We start from the raw sequence: 23,782 nt of genomic DNA, 5'->3' as shown, positions 1-23,782 counted from the left end.
TGTGGTGAGCCGGGACGGGCCGTGGTGGGCTGTGGTGCGCCGTGTTTATCTGGGACGAGCTGTGGTGGGCCATGGCGGGCCGTGGTGGGCTGGGACGGCCCGTGGTTTGCCGTGGTGGGCTGAAACAGGCTGTGGTGACCTGTGGTGGGCTGTGGTGACCGGTGGTGGGCTGTGGTGACCTGTGGTGGGCTGTGGTGGGCTGGGACGGGTTGCGGTGGGCTGGGATAAGCTGTGTTGGGCTGCGACGGGCTGTGGTAGGCTGGGATGAGCTGTGGAGGGTTGGGACGGGCTGTGGAGGGTTGTGGAGGGCTGTGCTGAGCTTGGACAGGCTGTGGTGGGCTGAGATGGGCCGTGGTGGTCCGTGGTAAGCTGGGACGGGCCGTGCTGGGCTAGGACGGGCTGTGGTGAACTGTGGTGTGCTGGGACGGGCCGTGGTGGGCTGGGACGGGCCGTGGTGGGCTGGGACGGGCTGTGGTGGGCTGGGGTGGGCCGTGGTGGGCTGGGACGGGCCGTGGTGGGCTGGGACAGGCAGTGGTGGGCTGTCGTGGACTGGGAAGGGCCGTGGTGGGCCGTGGTGTCCTCTGGTGGGCCATGGTGGACCGTGGTTGGCCGTGGTGGGCCGGGACAGGCCGTGGTTAGCCGTGGTGGGCTGAAACAGGCTGGGACGGGCTCTGGTGGGCTGGGACGGGCTGTGGTGGGCTGGGACGGACCGTGGTGGGCTGGGACGGGCTGTGGTGGTTTGTGGTGGGCTGGGACGGGCTGTGGTCGTCTGGGACGGGTTGTGGTGAGATTAGACGGGCCGTGGTGGGCTGGGACGGGCTGGTACTTGCTGTGGTGGGCTGTTACGGGCTGTGGTGTGCTGTGAGAGGCTGTGGTGGTCTGGGACGAGCTGGGACGGGCTGTGGTGGGCTGGGACGGGCTGTGGTGGGCTGGGACAGGCTGTAATGGGCTGTGATGGGCTGTGGTGCGCCTTGGTGGGCTGTGTTGGGCCCGGATGGGCCGTGGTGGGCTGTGGTGGGCCGTGGTGGGCTGGGACGGGCTGTGGTGGGCTGGGACGGGCCGTGGTTGGCTGGGACGGGCTGTGGTGGGCTGTGGTGTGATGGGACGGGCTGTGGTGGGCTGGGATCGGCTGGGATAGGCTGTGGTTGGTTATGGTGGGCTGGGAAGAGCTGTGGTGGTCTGGGACAAGCTGTGGTGGGCTGTGGTGGGCTGGGACGGGCTGTGGTGGGCTGGGACGGGCTGTGGTGGGCTGGGACGGGCTGTAGTGGGCTGAGGCGGGCTGTGGTGGGCTTCATGGGCTGTGGTGGGCTGTGGTGGTCTGTGGTGGCCTGGGACGTGCTGTGGTGGGCTGGGACGGGCTGTGGTGGGCTGCGGTGGGTTCTGAAGGGCTGTGGTGGGCTGTGGTGGGTTGGGACACGCTGTGGTGGGTAGGGACGGGCTGTGGTGGGTTGGGATGGGCTGCGGTGGGCTGTGGTGGGCTGTGGTGGGCTGTGGCGTGTTGTGACGGGTTGGCACGGGCTGTAACGGGCCGTGGTGGGCTGGGATGGGCTGCGGTGGGCTGTGGTGGGCTGGGACGGGCTGTGGTGGGTTGGGACGGGCTGGGACGGGCAGTGGTGGGCTGGGACGGGCAGTGGTGGGCTGGAACGGGCTGTGGTGGGCTGGGACGGGCTGTGGTGGGCTGGGACGGTCTGGTGTGGGCTGTGGTAAGCTGGAACGGGCTGTGGTGGGCTGTGATGGGCTGTGGTAGGCTGTGGTGTGCTGGGACGGGCTTTGGAGGGTTGGGACGGGCTGGGACGGGCAGTGGTGGGCTGGGACGGGGTGTGGTGGGCCGGGACGGGCCGTGGTGGGCTGTGGTGCGCCTTGTTTAGCTGGGACGAGCTGTGGTGGGCCATGGAGGGCCGTGGTGGGCTGGGACGGGCCGTGGTTTGCCGTGGTGGGCTGAAACAGGCTGTGGTGACCGGTGGTGGGCTGTGGTGACCGGTGGTGGGCTGTGGTGACCTGTGGTGGGCTGTGGTGGGCTGGGACGGGTTTCGGTGGGTTGGGACGGGTTTCGGTGGGCTAGGACGGGCTGCGGTGGGCTGGGACAGGCTGCGGTGGGCTGGGATAAGCTGTGTTGGGCTGCGACGGGCTATGGTAGGCTGGGATGAGCTGTGGAGGGTTGGGACGGGCTGTGGAGGGTTGTGGAGGGCTGTGCTGAGCATGGACAGGCTGTGGTGGGCTGAGATGGGCCGTGGTGGTCCGTGGTGGGCTGGGACGAGCCGTGCTGGGCTAGGACGGGCTGTGGTGAACTGTGGTGGGCTGTGATGGGCCGTGGTGGGCTGGGACGGGCCGTGGTGGGCTGGGACGGGCCGTGGTGGGCTGGCGTGGGCCGTGGTGGGCTGGGACGGGCCGTGGTGGGCTTGGACAGGCTGTGGTGGGCTGTGGTGGACTGGGAAGGGCCGTGGTGGGCCGTGGTGTGCTCTGGTGGGCCATGGTGGACCGTGGTTGGCCGTGGTGGGCCGGGACAGGCCGTGGTTAGCCGTGGTGGGCTGAAACAGGCTGGGACGGGCTCTGGTGGGCTGGGACGGGCTCTGGTGGGCTGGGACGGGCTGTGGTGGGCTGGGACGGGCTGTGGTCGTCTGGGACGGGTTGTGGTGAGCTGAGACGGGCCGTGGTGGGCTGAGACGGGCCGTGGTGGGCTGGGACGGGCTGGTACTTGCTGTGGTGGGCTGTTACGGGCTGTGGTGTGCTGTGAGAGGCTGTGGTGGTCTGGGACGAGCTGGGACGGGCTGTGGTGGGCTGGGACGGGCTGTGGTGGGCCGTAGTGGGCTGTGGTGGGCTGGGACGGGCTGTGGTGGTCTGTGACAAGCTCTTGTGGGCTGTGGTGGGCTGGGACGAGCTGTGGTGGTCTCTGGTGGGCTGGGACGGGCTGTCGTGGGCTGGGACGGGCTGGGACGGGCCGTGGTGTACTGGGACGGGCCGTGGTGGGCTGGGACGGGTTGGGATAGGCTGCGGTGGGCCGTGGTGTGCTGTGGTGGGCCGTGGTGGGCTGGGATAGGCTGTGGTGGGCTGAGACGGGCTCTGGAGGTCTGTGGTGGGCTAGGACGGCTTGTGGTGGGCTGGGACGGGCTGTGGTGGGCCGTGGTGGGCTGTGGTGGGCTTTTGTGGGCCGTGGTGGGCTGGGACGGGCTGTGGTGGGCTGGGACGGGCTGCGGTGGGTTGAGGAGAGCTGGGACGGGCTGTGACGGGCTGTGGTGGGCCGGGACGGGCCGTGGTGGGCTGTGGTGCGCCGTGTTTATCTGGGACGAGCTGTGGTGGGCCATGGCGGGCCGTGGTGGGCTGGGACGGGCCGTGGTTTGCCGTGGTGGGCTGAAACAGGCTGTGGTGACCGGTGGTGGGCTGTGGTGACCTGTGGTGGTCTGTGGTGTGCTGGGACGGGTTTCGGTGGGCTGGGATAAGCTGTGTTGGGCTGCGACGGGCTGTGGTAGGCTGGGATGAGCTGTGGAGGGTTGGGACGGGCTGTGGAGGGTTGTGGAGGGCTGTGCTGAGCTTGGACAGGCTGTGGTGGGCTGAGATGGGCCGTGGTGGTCCGTGGTAAGCTGGGACGGGCCGTGCTGGGCTAGGACGGGCTGTGGTGAACTGTGGTGGGCTGGGACGGGCCGTGGTGGGCTGGGACGGGCCGTGGTGTGCTGGGACGGGCCGTGGTGGGCTGGGACGGGCCGTGGTGGGCTGTGGTGGGCCGTGGTGGGCTGTGGTGGACTGGGAAGGGCCGTGGTGGGCCGTGGTGTGCTCTGGTGGGCCATGGTGGACCGTGGTTGGCCGTGGTGGGCCGGGACAGGCCGTGGTTAGCCGTGGTGGGCTGAAACAGGCTGGGACGGGCTCTGGTGGGCTGGGACGGGCTGTGGTGGGCTGGGACGGGATGTGGTGGGCTGGGACGGGATGTGGTGGGCTGGGACGGGCCGTGGTGGGCTGGGACGGGCTGTGGTGGGCTGTGGTGGTCTGGGACGGGCTGTGGTCGTCTGGGACGGGTTGTGGTGAGCTTAGACGGGCCGTGGTGGGCTGGGACGGGCTGGTACTTGCTGTGGTGGGCTGTTACGGGCTGTGGTGTGCTGTGAGAGGCTGTGGTGGTCTGGGACGAGCTGGGACGGGCTGTGGTGGGCTGGGACGGGCTGTGGTGGGCTGGGACGGGCTGTGGTGGGCTGGGACGGGCTGTGGTGGGCCGTAGTGGGCTGTGGTGGGCTGGGACGGGCTGTGGTGGGCTCTGGTGGGCTGGGACGGACTGTCGTGGGCTGGGACGGGCTGTCGTGGGCTGGGACGGGCTGGGACGGGCCGTGGTGGGCTGGGACGGGTTGGGATAGGCTGCGGTGGGCTGGGACGGGCTGTGGTGGGTTGTGGTGAGCTGAGATGGGCTGTGGTGAAATTGGACGGGCTGTGGTGGGCTGTGGTGAACTGGGAAGGGCTCTGGTGGTCTGGAATGGGCTGTGGTGGGCTGGGACGGGCTGTGACGGGCTGTGGTGGGCTGTGGTAAGCTGGGACGGGCTCAGGTGGGTTGGGGCAGGCTGTGGTGCGCTGTGGTTGGCTGGGACGGGCCATGGTTGGCTGGGACGGGCAGTGGTGGGCTGTGGTGTGATGGGACGGGCTGTGGTGGGCTGGGATCGGCTGGGATAGGCTGTGGTTGGTTATGGTGGGCTGGGACGGGCTGTGGTGGGCTGGGACGGGCTCTGGTGGGCCGGGACAGACTCTGGTGCGCTGTGGTGGGCTGTGGTGGGCTATGGTGTGCTGTGGTGGGTTGTGGTGAGCTAGAACGGGTTGTGGTGGGCTGGGACGGGCTATAGTGGGCTGGGACGGGATTGTGGTGGGCTGGGACGGGCTCTGATGGTCTGCGGCGGCCGTGGTGGGCTGGGACGGGCTGGGAAGGGCTGTGGTGGGTTGTGGTGAGCTGGGACGACCTCTGGTGGGCTGTGGTGGTCTGTGACGGGCTGTGGTGGGCTGTGGTAAGCTGGGACGGGCTCAGGTGGGTTGGGGCAGGCTGTGGTGCGCTGTGGTTGGCTGGGACGGGCTGTGGTGGGCGGGGACGGGCTTTGGTGGGTTAGTGGTGGGCTGGGACGACCTCTTGTGGTCTGGGACGGGCTGTGGTGGGCTGTGGTGAGCTGGGACGGGCTCTGGTGGGTTGGCACGGGGCGTGGTGGGCTGTGGTGGGCTGGGACGGGCTGTGGTGGGCTGGGACGGGCTCTGGTGGTCTGGGACATACTGTGGTGGGCTGGGACGGGCTGGGACGGGCTGTGGTGCTCTGTGGTGGGCTGGGACGTGCCGTGGTGGACCGTGGTGGGCTTGGATGGGCCGTGGTGGGCTTGGATGGGCCGTGGTGGGCTGTGGTGGGCCGTGGTGGGCTGTGGTCGGCCGTGGTGGGCTGTGGTGGGCTGTGGTCGGTTGTGGTGGGCTGGGACGGGCTGTGGTGGGCTGGGATGGGCTGTGGTGCGCCTTGGTGGGCTGTGTTGGGCCCGGATGGGCCGTGGTGGGCTGTGGTGGGCCGTGGTGGGCTGGGACGGGCTGTGGTGGGCTGGGACGGGCTGTGGTGGGCTGGGACGGGCTGTGGTGGGCTGTGGTGTGATGGGACGGGCTGTGGTGGGCTGGGATCGGCTGGGATAGGCTGTGGTTGGTTATGGTGGGCTGGGAAGAGCTGTGGAGGTCTGGGACAAGCTGTGGTGGGCTGTGGTGGGCTGGGACGGGCTGTAGTGGGCTGAGGCGGGCTGTGGTGGGCTTCACGGGCTGTGGTGGGCTGTGGTGGTCTGTGGTGGCCTGGGACGGGCTGTGGTGGGCTGGGACGGGCTGTGGTGGGCTGTGGTGGGTTCTGAAGGGCTGTGGTGGGCTGTGGTGGGTTGGGACACGCTGTGGTGGGTAGGGACGGGCTGTGGTGGGCTGTGGTGTGTTGTGACGGGTTGGCACGGGCTGGGACGGGCCGTGGTGGGCTGGGATGGACTGCGGTGGGCTGTGGTGGGCTGTGGTGGGCTGGGACAAGCTTTGGTGGGTTGGGACGGGGTGGGACGGGCTGGGACGGGCAGTGGTGGGCTGGGACGGGCAGTGGTGGTCTGGGACGGGCAGTGGTGGGCTGGGACGGGCTGTGGTGGGCTGGGACGGGCTGTGGTGATCTGTGGTAAGCTGGGACGGGCTGTGGTGGGCTGTGATTGGCTGTGGTGGGCTGTGGTGTGCTGGGACGGGTTGCGGTGGGCTGGGACGGGTTTCGGTGGGCTAGGACGGGCTGCGGTGGACTGGGACGGGCTGTGGTGGGCTGGGATAAGCTGTGTTGGGCTGTGACGGGCTGTGGTAGGCTGGGATGAGCTGTGGAGGGTTGGGACGGGCTGGGGAGGGTTGTGGAGGGCTGTGCTGGGCTTGGACAGGCTGTGGTGGGCTGAGATGGGCCGTGGTGGTCCGTGGTGGGCTGGGACGGGCCGTGGTGGGCTAGGACGGGCTGTGGTGAACTGTGGTGGGCTGGGACGGGCCGTGGTGGGCTGGGACGGGCTGTGGTGGGCTGGGACGGGCCGTGGTGGGCTGGGACGGGCCGTGGTGGGCTGGGATGGGCCGTGGTGGGCTGGGACGGGCCGTGGTGGGCTGGGACGGGCCGTGGTGGGCTGGGATGGGCCGTGGTGGGCTGGGACAGGCTGTGGTGGGCTGTGGTGGTCTGGGAAGGGCCGTGGTGGGCCGTGGTGTGCTCTTGTGGGCCATGGTGGACCGTGGTTGGCCGTGGTGGGCCGGGACAGGCTGGGACGGGCTGTGGTGGGCCGTGGTGGGCTGTGGTGGACTGGGAAGGGCCGAGGTGGGCCGTGGTGTGCTCTGGTGGGCCATGGTTGACCGTGGTTGGCCGTGGTTGGCCGGGACAGGCCGTGGTTAGCCGTGCTGGGCTGAAACAGGCTGGGACGGGCTGTGGTGGGCTGGGACGGGATGTGGTGGGCTGGGACGGGCCGTGGTGGGCTGGGACGGGCTGTGGTGGGCTGTGGTGGGCTGGGACGGGCTGTGGTCATCTGGGACGGGTTGTGGTGAGCTGAGACGGGCCGTGGTGGGCTGAGACGGGCCGTGGTGGGCTGGGACGGGCTGGTACTTGCTGTGGTGGGCTGTTACGGGCTGTGGTGTGCTGTGAGAGGCTGTGGTGGTCTGGGACGAGCTGGGACGGGCTGTGGTGGGCTGGGACGGGCTGTGGTGGGCTGGGACGGGCTGCGGTGGGCTGGGACGGGCTGTGGTGGGCTGGGACGGGCTGTGGTGGGCCGTAGTGTGCTGTGGTGGGCTGGGACGGGCTGTGGTGAACTGTGGCGGGCTGTGATGGGCTGTGGTGGGCTGGGACGGGCCGTGGTGGGCTGGGACGGGCCGTGGTGGGCTGGGGTGGGCCGTGGTGGGCTGGGACGGGCCGTGGTGGGCTGTGGTGGACTGGGAAGGGCCGTGGTGGGCCGTGGTGTGCTCTTGTGGGCCATGGTGGACCGTGGTTGGCCGTGGTGGGCCGGCAGAGGCCGTGGTTAGCCGTGGTGGGCTGAAACAGGCTGGGACGGGCTCTGGTGGGCTGGGACGGGATGTGGTGGGCTGGGACGGGCCGTGGTGGGCTGGGACGGGCTGTGGTGGGCTGTGGTGGGCTGGGACGGGCTGTGGTCGTCTGGGACGGGTCGTGGTGAGCTGAGACGGGCCGTGGTGGGCTGAGACGGGCCGTGGTGGGCTGAGACGGGCCGTGGTGGGCTGGGACGGGCTGGTACTTGCTGTGGTGTGCTGTTACGGGCTGTGGTGGGCTGTTACGGGCTGTGGTGGGCTGGGACGGGCTGTGGTGGGCTGGGACGGGCTGTGGTGGGCCGTAGTGGGCTGTGGTGGGCTGGGACGGGCTGTGGTGGTCTGTGACAAGCTCTTGTGGGCTGTGGTGGGCTGGGACGAGCTGTGGTGGGCTCTGGTGGGCTCTGGTGGGCTGGGGCGGACTATCGTGGGCTGGGACGGGCTGTCGTGGGCTGGGACGGGCTGGGACGGGCCGTGGTGGGCTGGGACGGGCCGTGGTGGGCTGGGACGGGCCGTGGTGGGCTGGGACGGGTTGGGATAGGCTGCGGTGTGCTGGGACGGGCTGTGGTGGGTTGTGGTGAGCTGAGACGGGCTGTGGTGAAATTGGACGGGCTGTGGTGGGCTGTGGTGTGCTGGGACATGCTGTGGTGAACTGGGAAGGGCTCTGGTGGTCTGGAATGGGCTGTGGTGGGCTGGGACGGGCCGTGGCGGGCTGCGGTGGGCTGGGACGGGCTGTGGTGGGTTGGCACGGGGCGTGGTGGGCTGTGGTGGGCTGGGACGGGCTGTGGTGGGCTGGGACGGGCTCTGGTGGTCTGGGACATACTGTGGTGGGCTGGGACGGGCTGGGACGGGCTGTGGTGCTCTGTGGTGGGCTGGGACGTGCCGTGGTGGACCGTGGTGGGCTTGGATGGGCCGTGGTGGGCTTGGATGGGCCGTGGTGGGCTGTGGTGGGCCGTGGTGGGCTGTGGTCGGCCGTGGTGGGCTGTGGTGGGCTGTGGTCGGTTGTGGTGGGCTGGGACGGGCTGTGGTGGGCTGGGATGGGCTGTGGTGCGCCTTGGTGGGCTGTGTTGGGCCCGGATGGGCCGTGGTGGGCTGTGGTGGGCCGTGGTGGGCTGGGACGGGCTGTGGTGGGCTGGGACGGGCTGTGGTGGGCTGGGACGGGCTGTGGTGGGCTGTGGTGTGATGGGACGGGCTGTGGTGGGCTGGGATCGGCTGGGATAGGCTGTGGTTCGTTATGGTGGGCTGGGAAGAGCTGTGGAGGTCTGGGACAAGCTGTGGTGGGCTGTGGTGGGCTGGGACGGGCTGTAGTGGGCTGAGGCGGGCTGTGGTGGGCTTCACGGGCTGTGGTGGGCTGTGGTGGTCTGTGGTGGCCTGGGACGGGCTGTGGTGGGCTGGGACGGGCTGTGGTGGGCTGTGGTGGGTTCTGAAGGGCTGTGGTGGGCTGTGGTGGGTTGGGACACGCTGTGGTGGGTAGGGACGGGCTGTGGTGGGCTGTGGTGTGTTGTGACGGGTTGGCACGGGCTGGGACGGGCCGTGGTGGGCTGGGATGGACTGCGGTGGGCTGTGGTGGGCTGTGGTGGGCTGGGACAAGCTTTGGTGGGTTGGGACGGGGTGGGACGGGCTGGGACGGGCAGTGGTGGGCTGGGACGGGCAGTGGTGGTCTGGGACGGGCAGTGGTGGGCTGGGACGGGCTGTGGTGGGCTGGGACGGGCTGTGGTGATCTGTGGTAAGCTGGGACGGGCTGTGGTGGGCTGTGATTGGCTGTGGTGGGCTGTGGTGTGCTGGGACGGGTTGCGGTGGGCTGGGACGGGTTTCGGTGGGCTAGGACGGGCTGCGGTGGACTGGGACGGGCTGTGGTGGGCTGGGATAAGCTGTGTTGGGCTGTGACGGGCTGTGGTAGGCTGGGATGAGCTGTGGAGGGTTGGGACGGGCTGGGGAGGGTTGTGGAGGGCTGTGCTGGGCTTGGACAGGCTGTGGTGGGCTGAGATGGGCCGTGGTGGTCCGTGGTGGGCTGGGACGGGCCGTGGTGGGCTAGGACGGGCTGTGGTGAACTGTGGTGGGCTGGGACGGGCCGTGGTGGGCTGGGACGGGCTGTGGTGGGCTGGGACGGGCCGTGGTGGGCTGGGACGGGCCGTGGTGGGCTGGGATGGGCCGTGGTGGGCTGGGACGGGCCGTGGTGGGCTGGGACGGGCCGTGGTGGGCTGGGATGGGCCGTGGTGGGCTGGGACAGGCTGTGGTGGGCTGTGGTGGTCTGGGAAGGGCCGTGGTGGGCCGTGGTGTGCTCTTGTGGGCCATGGTGGACCGTGGTTGGCCGTGGTGGGCCGGGACAGGCTGGGACGGGCTGTGGTGGGCCGTGGTGGGCTGTGGTGGACTGGGAAGGGCCGAGGTGGGCCGTGGTGTGCTCTGGTGGGCCATGGTTGACCGTGGTTGGCCGTGGTTGGCCGGGACAGGCCGTGGTTAGCCGTGCTGGGCTGAAACAGGCTGGGACGGGCTGTGGTGGGCTGGGACGGGATGTGGTGGGCTGGGACGGGCCGTGGTGGGCTGGGACGGGCTGTGGTGGGCTGTGGTGGGCTGGGACGGGCTGTGGTCATCTGGGACGGGTTGTGGTGAGCTGAGACGGGCCGTGGTGGGCTGAGACGGGCCGTGGTGGGCTGGGACGGGCTGGTACTTGCTGTGGTGGGCTGTTACGGGCTGTGGTGTGCTGTGAGAGGCTGTGGTGGTCTGGGACGAGCTGGGACGGGCTGTGGTGGGCTGGGACGGGCTGTGGTGGGCTGGGACGGGCTGCGGTGGGCTGGGACGGGCTGTGGTGGGCTGGGACGGGCTGTGGTGGGCCGTAGTGTGCTGTGGTGGGCTGGGACGGGCTGTGGTGAACTGTGGCGGGCTGTGATGGGCTGTGGTGGGCTGGGACGGGCCGTGGTGGGCTGGGACGGGCCGTGGTGGGCTGGGGTGGGCCGTGGTGGGCTGGGACGGGCCGTGGTGGGCTGTGGTGGACTGGGAAGGGCCGTGGTGGGCCGTGGTGTGCTCTTGTGGGCCATGGTGGACCGTGGTTGGCCGTGGTGGGCCGGCAGAGGCCGTGGTTAGCCGTGGTGGGCTGAAACAGGCTGGGACGGGCTCTGGTGGGCTGGGACGGGATGTGGTGGGCTGGGACGGGCCGTGGTGGGCTGGGACGGGCTGTGGTGGGCTGTGGTGGGCTGGGACGGGCTGTGGTCGTCTGGGACGGGTCGTGGTGAGCTGAGACGGGCCGTGGTGGGCTGAGACGGGCCGTGGTGGGCTGAGACGGGCCGTGGTGGGCTGGGACGGGCTGGTACTTGCTGTGGTGTGCTGTTACGGGCTGTGGTGGGCTGTTACGGGCTGTGGTGGGCTGGGACGGGCTGTGGTGGGCTGGGACGGGCTGTGGTGGGCCGTAGTGGGCTGTGGTGGGCTGGGACGGGCTGTGGTGGTCTGTGACAAGCTCTTGTGGGCTGTGGTGGGCTGGGACGAGCTGTGGTGGGCTCTGGTGGGCTCTGGTGGGCTGGGGCGGACTATCGTGGGCTGGGACGGGCTGTCGTGGGCTGGGACGGGCTGGGACGGGCCGTGGTGGGCTGGGACGGGCCGTGGTGGGCTGGGACGGGCCGTGGTGGGCTGGGACGGGTTGGGATAGGCTGCGGTGTGCTGGGACGGGCTGTGGTGGGTTGTGGTGAGCTGAGACGGGCTGTGGTGAAATTGGACGGGCTGTGGTGGGCTGTGGTGTGCTGGGACATGCTGTGGTGAACTGGGAAGGGCTCTGGTGGTCTGGAATGGGCTGTGGTGGGCTGGGACGGGCCGTGGCGGGCTGCGGTGGGCTGGGACGGGCTGTGGTGGCCTGGGACAGGCTCTGGTGCGCTGTGGTGGGCTGTGGTGTGCTATGGTGCGCTGTGGTGGGTTGTGGTGAGCTAGAACGGGTTGTGGTGGGCTGGGATGGGCTATAGTGGGCTGGGACGGGATTGTGGTGGGCTGGGACGGGCTCTGATGGTCTGCGGCGGCCGTGGTGGGCTGAGACGGGCTGTGGTGGGCTGGGACGGGCTGGGAAGGGCTGTGGTGGGTTGTGGTGAGCTGGGACGACCTCTGGTGGGCTGGGACGGGCTGTGACGGGCTGTGGTGGGCTGGGACGGGCTGTGGTGGGTTGGCACGGGGCGTGGTGGGCTGTGGTGGGCTGGGACGGGCTGTGGTGGGCGGGGACGGGCTTTGGTGGGTTAGTGGTGGGTTCTGAAGGGCTGTGGTGGGCTGTGGTGGGTTGGGACACGCTGTGTTGGGTAGGGACGGGCTGTGGTGGGCTGTGGTGTGTTGTGACGGGTTGGCACGGGCTGGGACGGGCCGTGGTGGGCTGGGATGGACTGCGGTGGGCTGTGGTGGGCTGTGGTGGGCTGGGACGGGCTGTGGTGGCTTGGGACGGGCTGGGACGGGCAGTGGTGGGCTGGTACGGGCAGTGGTGGGCTGGAACGGGCTGTGGTGGGCTGGGACGGGCCGTGGTGGGCTGGGGTGGGCCGTGGTGGGCTGGGACAAGCCGTGGTGGGCTGGGACAGGCTGTGGTGGGCTGTGGTGGACTGGGAAGTGCCGAGGTGGGCCGTGGTGTGCTCTGGTGGGCCATGGTTGACCGTGGTTGGCCGTGGTGGGCCGGGACAGGCCGTGGTTAGCCGTGGTGGGCTGAAACAGGCTGGGACGGGCTCTGGTGGGCTGGGACGGGATGTGGTGGGCTGTGGTGGGCTGGGACGGGCTGTGGTCGTCTGGGACGGGTCGTGGTGAGCTGAGACGGGCCGTGGTGGGCTGAGACGGGCCGTGGTGGGCTGAGACGGGCCGTGGTGGGCTGGGACGGGCTGGTACTTGCTGTGGTGTGCTGTTACGGGCTGTGGTGGGCTGTTACGGGCTGTGGTGGGCTGGGACGGGCTGTGGTGGGCTGGGACGGGCTGTGGTGGGCCGTAGTGGGCTGTGGTGGGCTGGGACGGGCTGTGGTGGTCTGTGACAAGCTCTTGTGGGCTGTGGTGGGCTGGGACGAGCTGTGGTGGGCTCTGGTGGGCTCTGGTGGGCTGGGGCGGACTATCGTGGGCTGGGACGGGCTGTCGTGGGCTGGGACGGGCTGGGACGGGCCGTGGTGGGCTGGGACGGGCCGTGGTGGGCTGGGACGGGCCGTGGTGGGCTGGGACGGGTTGGGATAGGCTGCGGTGTGCTGGGACGGGCTGTGGTGGGTTGTGGTGAGCTGAGACGGGCTGTGGTGAAATTGGACGGGCTGTGGTGGGCTGTGGTGTGCTGGGACATGCTGTGGTGAACTGGGAAGGGCTCTGGTGGTCTGGAATGGGCTGTGGTGGGCTGGGACGGGCCGTGGCGGGCTGCGGTGGGCTGGGACGGGCTGTGGTGGCCTGGGACAGGCTCTGGTGCGCTGTGGTGGGCTGTGGTGTGCTATGGTGCGCTGTGGTGGGTTGTGGTGAGCTAGAACGGGTTGTGGTGGGCTGGGATGGGCTATAGTGGGCTGGGACGGGATTGTGGTGGGCTGGGACGGGCTCTGATGGTCTGCGGCGGCCGTGGTGGGCTGGGACGGGCTGTGGTGGGCTGGGACGGGCTGGGAAGGGCTGTGGTGGGTTGTGGTGAGCTGGGACGACCTCTGGTGGGCTGGGACGGGCTGTGACGGGCTGTGGTGGGCTGGGACGGGCTCTGGTGGGTTGGCACGGGGCGTGGTGGGCTGTGGTGGGCTGGGACGGGCTGTGGTGGGCGGGGACGGGCTTTGGTGGGTTAGTGGTGGGTTCTGAAGGGCTGTGGTGGGCTGTGGTGGGTTGGGACACGCTGTGTTGGGTAGGGACGGGCTGTGGTGGGCTGTGGTGTGTTGTGACGGGTTGGCACGGGCTGGGACGGGCCGTGGTGGGCTGGGATGGACTGCGGTGGGCTGTGGTGGGCTGTGGTGGGCTGGGACGGGCTGTGGTGGCTTGGGACGGGCTGGGACGGGCAGTGGTGGGCTGGTACGGGCAGTGGTGGGCTGGAACGGGCTGTGGTGGGCTGGGACGGGCCGTGGTGGGCTGGGGTGGGCCGTGGTGGGCTGGGACAAGCCGTGGTGGGCTGGGACAGGCTGTGGTGGGCTGTGGTGGACTGGGAAGTGCCGAGGTGGGCCGTGGTGTGCTCTGGTGGGCCATGGTTGACCGTGGTTGGCCGTGGTGGGCCGGGACAGGCCGTGGTTAGCCGTGGTGGGCTGAAACAGGCTGGGACGGGCTCTGGTGGGCTGGGACGGGATGTGGTGGGCTGGGACAGGCCGTGGTGGGCTGGGACGGGCTGTGGTGGGCTGTGGTGGGCTGGGACGGGCTGTGGTCGTCTGGGACGGGTTGTGGTGAGCTGAGACGGGCCGTGGTGGGCTGAGACGGGCCGTGGTGGGCTGGGACGGGCTGGTACTTGCTGTGGTGGGCTGTTACGGGCTGTGGTGTGCTGTGAGAGGCTGTGGTGGTCTGGGACGAGCTGGGACGGGCTGTGGTGGGCTGGGACGGGCTGTGGTGGGCTGGGACGGGCTGTGGTGGGCCGTAGTGGGCTGTGGTGGGCTGGGACGGGCTGTGGTGGTCTGTGACAAGCTCTTGTGGGCTGTGGTGGGCTGGGACGGGCTGTGGTGGTCTCTGGTGGGCTGGGACGGGCTGTCGTGGGCTGGGACGGGCTGGGACGGGCCGTGGTGGGCTGGGACGGGCCGTGGTGGGCTGGGACGGGTTGGGATAGGCTGCGGTGGGCCGTGGTGTGCTGTGGTGGGCCGTGGTGGGCTGGGATAGGCTGTGGTGGGCTGAGACGGGCTCTGGAGGTCTGTGGTGGGCTAGGACGGCTTGTGGTGGGCTGGGACGGGCTGTGGTGGGCCGTGGTGGGCTGTGGTGGGCTTTTGTGGGCCGTGGTGGGCTGGGACGGGCTGTGGTGGGCTGGGACGGGCTGCGGTGGGTTGAGGAGAGCTGGGACGGGCTGTGACGGGCTGTGGTGGGCCGGGACGGGCCGTGGTGGGCTGTGGTGCGCCGTGTTTATGTGGGACGAGCTGTGGTGGGCCATGGCGGGCCGTGGTGGGCTGGGACGGGCCGTGGTTTGCCGTGGTGGGCTGAAACAGGCTGTGGTGACCTGTGGTGGGCTGTGGTGACCGGTGGTGGGCTGTGGTGACCGGTGGTGGGCTGTGGTGTGCTGGGACGGGTTGCGGTGGGCTGGGACGGGTTGCGGTGGGCTGGGACGGGTTGCGGTGGGCTGGGATAAGCTGTGTTGGGCTGCGACGGGCTGTGGTAGGCTGGGATGAGCTGTGGAGGGTTGGGACGGGCTGTGGAGGGTTGTGGAGGACTGTGCTGGGCTTGGACAGGCTGTAGTGGGCTGAGATGGGCCGTGGTGGTCCGTGGTGGGCTGGGACGGGCCGTGCTGGGCTAGGACGGGCTGTGGTGAACTGTGGTGGGCTGTGATGGGCCGTGGTGGGCTGGGACGGGCCGTGGTGGGCTGGGACGGGCCGTGGTGGGCTGGGGTGGGCCGTGGTGGGCTGGGACGGGCCGTGGTGGGCTGGGACAGGCCGTGGTGGGCTGTGGTGGACTGGGAAGGGCCGTGGTGGGCCGTGGTGTGCTCTGGTGGGCCATGGTGGACCGTGGTTAGCCGTGGTGGGCCGGGACAGGCCGTGGTTAGCCGTGGTGGGCTGAAACAGGCTGGGACGGGCTCTGGTGGGCTGGGACGGGCTGTGGTGGGCTGGGACGGGATGTGGTGGGCTGGGACGGGCCGTGGTGGGCTGGGACGGGCTGTGGTGGGCTGGGACGGGCTGTGGTCGTCTGGGACGGGTTGTGGTGAGCTGAGACGGGCCGTGGTGGGCTGGGACGGGCTGGTACTTGCTGTGGTGGGCTGTTACGGGCTGTGGTGTGCTGTGAGAGGCTGTAGTGGTCTGGGACGAGCTGGGACGGGCTGTGGTGGGCTGGGACGGGCTGTGGTGGGCTGGGACGGGCTGTGGTGGGCCGTAGTGGGCTGTGGTGGGCTGGGACGGGCTGTGGTGGTCTGTGACAAGCTCTTGTGGGCTGTGGTGGGCTGGGACGAGCTGTGGTGGGCTGGGACGGGCTGTCGTGGGCTGGGACGGGCTGTCGTGGGCTGGGACGGGCTGGGACGGGCCGTGGTGGGCTGGGACGGGCCGTGGTGGGCTGGGACGGGTCGTGGTGGGCTGGGACGGGTTGGGATAGGCTGCGGTGTGCTGGGACGGGCTGTGGTGGGTTGTGGTGAGCTGAGACGGGCTGTGGTGAAATTGGACGGGCTGTGGTGGGCTGTGGTGTGCTGGGACATGCTGTGGTGAACTGGGAAGGGCTCTGGTGGTCTGGAATGGGCTGTGGTGGGCTGGGACGGGCCGTGGCGGGCTGCGGTGGGCTGGGACGGGCTGTGGTGGCCTGGGACAGGCTCTGGTGCGCTGTGGTGGGCTGTGGTGTGCTATGGTGCGCTGTGGTGGGTTGTGGTGAGCTAGAACGGGTTGTGGTGGGCTGGGACCAGCTATAGTGGGCTGGGACGGGATTGTGGTGAGCTGGGACGGGCTCTGATGGTCTGCGGCGGCCGTGGTGGGCTGGGACGGGCTGTGGTGGGCTGGGACGGGCTGGGAAGGGCTGTGGTGGGTTGTGGTGAGCTGGGACGACCTCTGGTGGGCTGGGACGGGCTGTGACGGGCTGTGGTGGGCTGGGACGGGCTGTGGTGGGTTGGCACGGGGCGTGGTGGGCTGTGGTGGGCTGGGACGGGCTGTGGTGGGCGGGGACGGGCTTTGGTGGGTTAGTGGTGGGTTCTGAAGGGCTGTGGTGGGCTGTGGTGGGTTGGGACACGCTGTGTTGGGTAGGGACGGGCTGTGGTGGGCTGTGGTGTGTTGTGACGGGTTGGCACGGGCTGGGACGGGCCGTGGTGGGCTGGGATGGGCTGCGGTGGGCTGTGGTGGGCTGTGGTGGGCTGGGACGGGCAGTGGTGGCTTGGGACGGGCTGGGACGGGCAGTGGTGGGCTGGTACGGGCAGTGGTGGGCTGGAACGGGCTGTGGTGGGCTGGGACGGGCTGTGGTGGGCTGGGACGGTCTGTGGTGGGCTGGGACGGTCTGGTGTGGGCTGTGGTAAGATGGGACGGGCTGTGGTGGGCTGTGATGGGCTGTGGTGGGCTGTGGTGTGCTGGGACGGGCTTTGGAGGGTTGGGACGGGCTGGGACGGGCTGGGACGGGCAGTGGTGGGCTGGGACGGGCAGTGGTGGGCTGGGACGGGCTGTGGTGGGCTGGGACGGTCTGTGGTGGGCTGAGGTAAGCAGGGACGGGCTGTGGTGGGCTGGGATGGTCTGTGGTGGGCTGTGGTAAGCTGGGACGGGCTGTGGTGGGCCGGGACGGGCCGTGGTGGGCTGTGGTGCGCCTTGTTTATCTGGGATGAGCTGTGGTGGGCCATGGCGGGCCGTGGTGAGCTGGGACGGGTAGTGGTTTGCCGTGGTGGGCTGAAACAGGCTGTGGTGACCTGTGGTGGGCTGTGGTGACCGGTGGTGGGCTGTGGTGACCGGTGGTGGGCTGTGGTGGGCTGGGACGGGTTGCGGTGGGCTGGGACGGGTTTCGGTGGGCTAGGACGGGCTGCGGTGGGCTGGGACGGGCTGCGGTGGGCTGGGATAAGCTGTGTTGGGCTGCGACGGGCTGTGGTAGGCTGGGATGAGCTGTGGAGGGTTGGGACGGGCTGTGGAGGGTTGTGGAGGGCTGTGCTGGGCTTGGACAGGCTGTGGTGGGCTGAGATGGGCCGTGGTGGTCCGTGGTGGGCTGGGACGGGCCGTGGTGGGCTAGGACGGGCTGTGGTGAACTGTGGTGGGCTGTGATGGGCCGTGGTGGGCTGGGACGGGCCGTGGTGGGCTGGGACGGGCCGTGGTGGGCTGGGGTGGGCCGTGGTGGGCTGGGACGGGCCGTGGTGGGCTGTGGTGGGCCGTGGTGGGCTGGGACGGGCTGGTACTTGCTGTGGTGGGCTGTTACGGGCTGTGGTGTGCTGTGAGAGGCTGTGGTGGTCTGGGATGAGCTGGGACGGGCTGTGGTGGGCTGGGACGGGCTGTGGTGGGCCGTAGTGGGCTGTGGTGGGCTGGGACGGGCTGTGGTGGTCTGTGACAAGCTCTTGTGGGCTGTGGTGGGCTGGGACGAGCTGTGGTGGGCTCTGGTGGGCTCTGGTGGGCTGGGACGGGCTGTCGTGGGCTGGGACGGGCTGTGGTGGCCTGGGACGGGCCGTGGTGGGCTGTGGTGGGCTGGGACGGGTTGTGGTGAGCTGAGACGGGCCGTGGTGGGCTGAGACGGGCCGTGGTGGGCTGAGACAGGCCGTGGTGGGCTGGGACGGGCTGGTACTTGCTGTGGTGGGCTGTTACGGGCTGTGGTGGGCTGTTACGGGCTGTGGTGGGCTGGGACGGGCTGTGGTGGGCCGTAGTGGGCTGTGGTGGGCTGGGACGGGCTGTGGTGGTCTGTGACAAGCTCTTGTGGGCTGTGGTGGGCTGGGACGAGCTGTGGTGGGCTCTGGTGGGCTCTGGTGGGCTGGGACGGACTATCGTGGGCTGGGACGGGCTGTCGTGGGCTGGGACGGGCTGGGACGGGCCGTGGTGGGCTGGGACGGGCCGTGGTGGGCTGGGACGGGTCGTGGTGGGCTGGGACGGGTTGGGATAGGCTGCGGTGTGCTGGGACGGGCTGTGGTGGGTTGTGGTGAGCTGAGACGGGCTGTGGTGAAATTGGACGGGCTGTGGTGGGCTGTGGTGTGCTGGGACATGCTGTGGTGAACTGGGAAGGGCTCTGGTGGTCTGGAATGGGCTGTGGTGGGCTGGGACGGGCCGTGGCGGGCTGCGGTGGGCTGGGACGGGCTGTGGTGGGCTGGGACAGGCTCTGGTGCGCTGTGGTGGGCTGTGGTGTGCTATGGTGTGCTGTGGTGGGTTGTGGTGAGCTAGAACGGGTTGTGGTGGGCTGGGACGGGCTATAGTGGGCTGGGACGGGATTGTGGTGAGCTGGGACGGGCTCTGATGGTCTGCGGCGGCCGTGGTGGGCTGAGACGGGCTGTGGTGGGCTGGGACGGGCTGGGAAGGGCTGTGGTGGGTTGTGGTGAGCTGGGACGACCTCTGGTGGGCTGGGACGGGCTGTGACGGGCTGTGGTGGGCTGGGACGGGCTGTGGTGGGTTGGCACGGGGCGTGGTGGGCTGTGGTGGGCTGGGACGGGCTGTGGTGGGCGGGGACGGGCTTTGGTGGGTTAGTGGTGGGTTCTGAAGGGCTGTGGTGGGCTGTGGTGGGTTGGGACACGCTGTGTTGGGTAGGGACGGGCTGTGGTGGGCTGTGGTGTGTTGTGACGGGTTGGCACGGGCTGGGACGGGCCGTGGTGGGCTGGGATGGGCTGCGGTGGGCTGTGGTGGGCTGTGGTGGGCTGGGACGGGCTGTGGTGGCTTGGGACGGGCTGGGACGGGCAGTGGTGGGCTGGTACGGGCAGTGGTGGGCTGGAACGGGCTGTGGTGGGCTGGGACGGGCTGTGGTGGGCTGGGACGGTCTGTGGTGGGCTGGGACGGTCTGGTGTGGGCTGTGGTAAGATGGGACGGGCTGTGGTGGGCTGTGATGGGCTGTGGTGGGCTGTGGTGTGCTGGGACGGGCTTTGGAGGGTTGGGACGGGCTGGGACGGGCTGGGACGGGCAGTGGTGGGCTGGGACGGGCAGTGGTGGGCTGGGACGGGCTGTGGTGGGCTGGGACGGTCTGTGGTGGGCTGGGACGGTCTGTGGTGGGCTGAGGTAAGCAGGGACGGGCTGTGGTGGGCTGGGATGGTCTGTGGTGGGCTGTGGTAAGCTGGGACGGGCTGTGGTGGGCCGGGACGGGCCGTGGTGGGCTGTGGTGCGCCTTGTTTATCTGGGATGAGCTGTGGTGGGCCATGGCGGGCCGTGGTGGGCTGGGACGGGCCGTGGTTTGCCGTGGTGGGCTGAAACAGGCTGTGGTGACCGGTGGTGGGCTGTGGTGACCGGTGGTGGGCTGTGGTGACCGGTGGTGGGCTGTGGTGGGCTGGGACGGGTTTCGGTGGGCTGGGACGGGTTTCGGTGGGCTAGGACGGGCTGCGGTGGGCTGGGACGGGCTGCGGTGGGCTGGGACAGGCTCTGGTGCGCTGTGGTGGGCTGTGGTGTGCTATGGTGTGCTGTGGTGGGTTGTGGTGAGCTAGAACGGGTTGTGGTGGGCTGGGACGGGCTATAGTGGGCTGGGACGGGATTGTGGTGAGCTGGGACGGGCTCTGATGGTCTGCGGCGGCCGTGGTGGGCTGAGACGGGCTGTGGTGGGCTGGGACGGGCTGGGAAGGGCTGTGGTGGGTTGTGGTGAGCTGGGACGACCTCTGGTGGGCTGGGACGGGCTGTGACGGGCTGTGGTGGGCTGGGACGGGCTGTGGTGGGTTGGCACGGGGCGTGGTGGGCTGTGGTGGGCTGGGACGGGCTGTGGTGGGCGGGGACGGGCTTTGGTGGGTTAGTGGTGGGTTCTGAAGGGCTGTGGTGGGCTGTGGTGGGTTGGGACACGCTGTGTTGGGTAGGGACGGGCTGTGGTGGGCTGTGGTGTGTTGTGACGGGTTGGCACGGGCTGGGACGGGCCGTGGTGGGCTGGGATGGGCTGCGGTGGGCTGTGGTGGGCTGTGGTGGGCTGGGACGGGCTGTGGTGGCTTGGGACGGGCTGGGACGGGCAGTGGTGGGCTGGTACGGGCAGTGGTGGGCTGGAACGGGCTGTGGTGGGCTGGGACGGGCTGTGGTGGGCTGGGACGGTCTGTGGTGGGCTGGGACGGTCTGGTGTGGGCTGTGGTAAGATGGGACGGGCTGTGGTGGGCTGTGATGGGCTGTGGTGGGCTGTGGTGTGCTGGGACGGGCTTTGGAGGGTTGGGACGGGCTGGGACGGGCTGGGACGGGCAGTGGTGGGCTGGGACGGGCAGTGGTGGGCTGGGACGGGCTGTGGTGGGCTGGGACGGTCTGTGGTGGGCTGGGACGGTCTGTGGTGGGCTGAGGTAAGCAGGGACGGGCTGTGGTGGGCTGGGATGGTCTGTGGTGGGCTGTGGTAAGCTGGGACGGGCTGTGGTGGGCCGGGACGGGCCGTGGTGGGCTGTGGTGCGCCTTGTTTATCTGGGATGAGCTGTGGTGGGCCATGGCGGGCCGTGGTGGGCTGGGACGGGCCGTGGTTTGCCGTGGTGGGCTGAAACAGGCTGTGGTGACCTGTGGTGGGCTGTGGTGACCGGTGGTGGGCTGTGGTGACCGGTGGTGGGCTGTGGTGGGCTGGGACGGGTTGCGGTGGGCTGGGACGGGTTTCGGTGGGCTAGGACGGGCTGCGGTGGGCTGGGACGGGCTGCGGTGGGCTGGGATAAGCTGTGTTGGGCTGCGACGGGCTGTGGTAGGCTGGGATGAGCTGTGGAGGGTTGGGACGGGCTGTGGAGGGTTGTGGAGGGCTGTGCTGGGCTTGGACAGGCTGTGGTGGGCTGAGATGGGCCGTGGTGGTCCGTGGTGGGCTGGGACGGGCCGTGCTGGGCTAGGACGGGCTGTGGTGAACTGTGGTGGGCTGTGATGGGCCGTGGTGGGCTGGGACGGGCCGTGGTGGGCTGGAACGGGCCGTGGTGGGCTGGGGTGGGCCGTGGTGGGCTGGGACGGGCCGTGGTGGGCTGTGGTGGGCCGTGGTGGGCTGTGGTGGACTGGGAAGGGCCGTGGTGGGCCGTGGTGTGCTCTGGTGGGCCATGGTGGACCGTTGTTGGCCGTGGTGGGCCGGGACAGGCCGTGGTTAGCCGTGGTGGGCTAAAACAGGCTGGGACGGGCTCTGGTGGGCTGGGACGGGCAGTGGTGGGCTGGGACGGGCAGTGGTGGGCTGGGACGGGCTGTGGTGGGCTGTGGTGGGCTGGGACGGGCTGTGGTCGTCTGGGACGGGTTGTGGTGAGCTGAGACGGGCCGTGGTGGGCTGAGACGGGCTGTGGTGGGCTGGGACGGGCTGGTACTTGCTGTGGTGGGCTGTTACGGGCTGTGATGTGCTGTGAGAGGCTGTGGTGGGCTGGGACGGGCTGTGGTGGGCCGTAGTGGGCTGTGGTGGGCTGGGACGGGCTGTGGTGGGCCGTAGTGGGCTGTGGTGGGCTGGGACGGGCTGTGGTGGTCTGTGACAAGCTCTTGTGGGCTGTGGTGGGCTGGGACGAGCTGTGGTGGGCTCTGGTGGGCTCTGGTGGGCTGGGATGGGCTGTCGTGGGCTGGGACGGGCTGTCGTGGGCTGGGACGGGCTGGGACGGGCCGTGGTGGGCTGGGACGGGCCGTGGTGGGCTGGGACGGGCTGTGGTGGGCTGTGGTGGGCTGGGACGAACTGTGGTCGTCTGGGACGGGTTGTGGTGAGCTGAGACGGGCCGTGGTGGGCTGAGACGGGCCGTGGTGGGCTGAGACGGGCCGTGGTGGGCTGGGACGGGCTGGTACTTGCTGTGGTGGGCTGTTACGGGCTGTGGTGTGCTGTGAGAGGCTGTGGTGGTCTGGGACGAGCTGGGACGGGATGTGGTGGGCTGGGACGGGCTGTGGTGGGCTGGGACAAGCTGTGGTGGGCTGGGACGGGCTGTGGTGGGCTGGGACGGGCTGTGGTGGGCCGTAGTGGGCTGTGGTGGGCTGGGACGGGCTGTGGTGGGCTCTGATTGGCTCTGGTGGGCTGGGACGGGCTGTCGTGGGCTGGGACGGGCCGTATTGGGCTGGGACGGGTTGGGATAGGCTGCGGTGGGCCGTGGTGTGATGTGCTGGGCCTGGGTTGGCTGGGATAGGCTGTGGTGAGCTGAGACGGGCTCTGGAGGTCTGTGGTGGGCTAGGACGGCTTGTGGTGGGCTGGGACGGGCTGTGGTGGGCCGTGGTGGGCTGTGGTGGGCTTTTGTGGGCCGTGGTGGGCTGGGACGGGCTGTGGTGGGCTGGGACGGGCTGCGGTGGGTTGTGGAGAGCTGGGACGGGCTGTGACGGGCTGTGGTGGGCTGCGACGGGCTCTGGGACAGGCTTGGACGAGCTGGGACAGCCTGGGACAGGCTGTGGTGGGCTAAACGGGCTGTGGTGGGCTGGGACGGGCTCTGGTGGTCTGGGACATAATGTGGTGGGCTGGGACGGGCTGGGACGGGCTGTGGTGCTCTGTGGTGGGCTGGGACGTGCCGTGGTGGACCGTGGTGGGCTTGGATGGGCCGTGGTGGGCTTGGATGGGCCGTGGTGGGCTGTGGTCTGCCGTGGTGGGCTGTGGTCGGCCGTGGTGGGCTGTGGTGGGCTGTGGTCGGTTGTGGTGGGCTGGGACGGGCTGTGGTGGGCTGAGATGGGATGTGGTGGTCTGGGACAGGCTGTAATGGGCTGGGATGGGCTGTGGTGCACCTTGGTGGGCTGTGTTGGGCCCGGATGGGCCGTGGTGGGCCGTGGTGGGCTGGGACGGGCTGTGGTGGGCTGGGACGGGCCATGGTTGGCTGGGACGGGCTGTGGTGGGCTGTGGTGTGATGGGACGGGCTGTGGTGGGCTGGGATTGGCTGGGATAGGCTGTGGTTGGTTATGGTGGGCTGGGAAGAGCTGTGGAGGTCTGGGACAAGCTGTGGTGGGCTGGGACGGGCTGTGGTGGGCTGGGATGGGCTGTAGTGGGCTGAGGCGGGCTGTGGTGGGCTGGCACGGGCTGTGGTGGGCTGTGGTGGGCTGTGGTGGTCTGTGGTGGCCTGGGACGTGCTGTGGTGGGTTCTGAAGGGCTGTGGTGGGCTGTGGTGGGTTGGGACACGCTGTGGTGGATAGGGACGGGCTGTGGTGGGCTGTGGTGTGTTGTGACGGGTTGGCACGGGCTGGGACCGGCCGTGGTGGGCTGGGATGGGCTGCGGTGGGCTGTGGTGGGCTGGGACAGGCTGTGGTGAGCTGAGACGGGCTCTGGAGGGCTGTGGTGGGCTGGGACGGGCTGTGGTGAACTGTGGTGGGCCGTGGTGGGCTTTCGTGGGCTGTGGTGGGCTGGGACGGGCTGTGGTGGGCGAGGACGGGCTGGGACGGGCTGTGGTGGGTTGTGGAGAGCTGTGACGGGCTGTGGTGGGCTGCGACGGGCTCTGGTGGTCTGGGACGGGCTGGGACAGGCTGGGACGGGCTGTGGTGGGCTGAGACGGGCTGGGAGGGGCTGGGACGGGCTGTGGTGGTCTGGGACGGGCTTTGTTGGGCGGGGACGGGCTGTGGTGGGCTGGAACGGACTGTGGTGGTCCTGGACGGGCTCTGGTGGGCTGTGGTGGGCTGGGATGGACTGTGGTGAGCTGGGACGGGCTGGGACGGGCTGTGGGTGGCTGGGACGGGCTGTGGTGGGCTGGGACTTGCTGTGGTGTGCTGTGGTTT

Source organism: Falco cherrug, chromosome 21, assembly GCF_023634085.1.
Source record: "Falco cherrug isolate bFalChe1 chromosome 21, bFalChe1.pri, whole genome shotgun sequence".
Lineage (NCBI taxonomy): Eukaryota > Metazoa > Chordata > Aves > Falconiformes > Falconidae > Falco > Falco cherrug.
Note: the sequence above shows the minus strand (reverse complement) of the source record.